Consider the following 2,361-nt stretch of genomic DNA (forward strand, 5'->3'; position numbering starts at 1 on the left):
TTTCTTTCAATACATATGTATCTTAGATCCTTAAACAGGTTTTAATATGAATAATTACAAATTTGCATTTTGAACTAATAACAATAAAAGGAAAAATGTATAGCAAAACCAATTTAAAAGGCCCACAAGAAGAATAAATAAACAAATAACACATTTTTTTCATACACAACTCACAACATTACCAGTGAAAAAAGGAAGTGGTAAGAAGTATATACTTCTTACAGTAGGAGTTCCCACCCCTTACTAATAGTAAACAAAGAAAACCTTGGTCAATATAAAAGCAGATGATTTATTATTAAACATATTGTTTAAGATCCAATGCAATTGATTAAATTAGGGATTTTTAAAAGTTCTCTTTAAAATCACATCATAAAACCAAACCCAGGTTGCTGAAGTTTAAACTGATGGCCAGAAGCTCTACTTGAAGATCTATTGGAAGAGAGCAGAGCTCTCCACTCACTACCACAATGATTTTTATGTTTCCTTCCTTAAATACTGTCTATTTAATCAACCAGACCTAATCAACACATTTGTCCCAAAAAGCCATATTTCACAAATTTTTTTTACTATTTTTTGGTAAAGTTAAGATAGAATCTTGTTTTCTTTTTAGATAATAAGGGTTTAGCCTCTTTATGCCCAGTTTCTTTCTTACTGATGAATAACGAGACTAACTGAACTCTGGCTCCAAAAACACTAACATTTCACCTTTTTGGAAAAGTTGATTTCATGGAACGAAAGGATTTTAGGGGAGATCAAGTCAACAGCTAAATTATGATTTTATTAGATTGCTGTTAAGTTTCCCCATCAAGGAATAGGTTGGTTTGTTATATTCCCCCATAGGAACAAATGATCATTCAAAAACACTATTTTGTATTCATTCTAATTATTACAATTGGTTTGATTCAAAGAAATCTTTTTTATAGTACTGTAGGTCTAGCTTTATAGATTTTTTTATTCATGTTTTCACCCTGCATGCAAAAGAAAGATATTGATGATGATATTGTTCTTTACAAAAGTACACACCTTATCTAAATTAAGATCATGACTGGAGACAAGATGACCTGGCAACAGGTCATGATTACCTACAAGAAAAGTTTTCTTACTGGTAGGATCTGGATTAAATGTTGACTATAATGTACAAATAAAAACTTAGGGGGTATCTGCACCCATATTTTATTGTCTTTTTTTTTTAAGGTGTTATAAAAGCATGTGTGTAAGGGCACAGGGGGATGGCTCACCATCCCCAGAATTCACACAAGCAGAAGAGCTGGAACTTGATATAAACAAAGGGAGAACTCTTTTATACAGGTTTATAGGGGAAACGGATTCAGCAGTCATGGACTGAGACAGGCCACTGTGCCTTGATGTTAAGCAATAAGATATCTTAAGGTGATTTAATGCACACAAAAAAATTAATGTCTAATAATTACCGTCAGTTTAAGTGCCTCATTGTCAGTGGCATTCAAAAATCCCCACACGATTGTGAAGGGAGACGTATGTGCAGATGATTTATTCTCAACATTTTAGCTCAAGGGTGTAACTTTGTGATGAAAGTTGGTGGGGACACTCTAAGGTTGGTGGCGTATGGACTTACAGTTACTTGACACAAACACTTTCAATAGGGTTTGTATTTTCCAAAAATGAGCCCAAACATATATTTATTGAATGCTCTCTTATTTTTGAGGACACAAAAGAACAAAAATACACTGATGTTTATATTTTGTCTATAGCTAGACAATGTATGAAAAAAAGGATTAACAACAGCCGATTCTGATGCCATCAGCAATATATTATGCCTTCCTAGTATGTACACAATTTCAGTTTCATTCAATCATCCAACCAGAAAAATTAGGCTTGATTGTTGGATGTTTTCCCTTTCAGCTACATCAGTAATTATCCGCCTTGAAAAGTGGCAAAATCTAATTTAGAAAATTTTCCCACATATTGTTGAGTCAAATCTATGTATTGAAATTATTGGTTGGGACATGTCCACACCAGTCCTACAGAAAGTTACGTCTGTGTTTTAGCTTCTTTATCAAACATTTCTCCAAACCCCTCAATCCTCTGTTCTTTCTCAACAGATAAAGCACCAGATTAACTAAATCTAGCTGTTAGCCTGGACTAGCAGAATAAATCACCATGTATGTGCTACTTATGTGAAAACCGAGTCTAGGCTTAATTAAAACAGGATATCAGCAAATCTCGGCTTAATTCGTAATCTTAGTTTTTTTTTTTTTTTTTTGGTGGAAGGGACTTCATTTTGTTACTCACTGGCATTACTGTATTTGTTTTCATTCTGGAGTTCTGACCAATCCCAGTTCGGTATAGGCGGAGACTGTGACGCCTTCACAGTGGGCCACG

This window comes from Cyprinodon tularosa, unplaced genomic scaffold (genome assembly GCF_016077235.1).
Source record: "Cyprinodon tularosa strain WSP-4 unplaced genomic scaffold, ASM1607723v1 ctg823, whole genome shotgun sequence".
Lineage (NCBI taxonomy): Eukaryota > Metazoa > Chordata > Actinopteri > Cyprinodontiformes > Cyprinodontidae > Cyprinodon > Cyprinodon tularosa.